The sequence below is a fragment of the Corylus avellana genome, chromosome ca2 (genome assembly GCF_901000735.1).
Source record: "Corylus avellana chromosome ca2, CavTom2PMs-1.0".
Classification (NCBI taxonomy): domain Eukaryota; kingdom Viridiplantae; phylum Streptophyta; class Magnoliopsida; order Fagales; family Betulaceae; genus Corylus; species Corylus avellana.
The window spans coordinates 19,993,563-19,993,813 of NC_081542.1; positions in this window are offsets into that span (position 1 = coordinate 19,993,563).

The following is a 251-nucleotide window of genomic DNA, read 5'->3' on the forward strand; positions in this document are numbered from 1 at the left end:
ACTAAACTACTATAACTAAACAACAAAGTTTTTGTAGTGCTCCCTCTTCTCTTTGCACGCATGCAGCAAAAGCTTCCTCTTCTCTCCCAATCTCTCTGAATCTCCCTCTTCTCTCTGAATCTCCCTCTTCTCTCTGAACCTCTCCTTCTTTCTGAATCTCCCTCTGCTCTCTCAATCTCTTTCCACGGCAATAGAGTTAGAAGAAAAGCAGATCAAGAAGAAGAAAATCAAAAGGAGAAGAGAAGATCGAA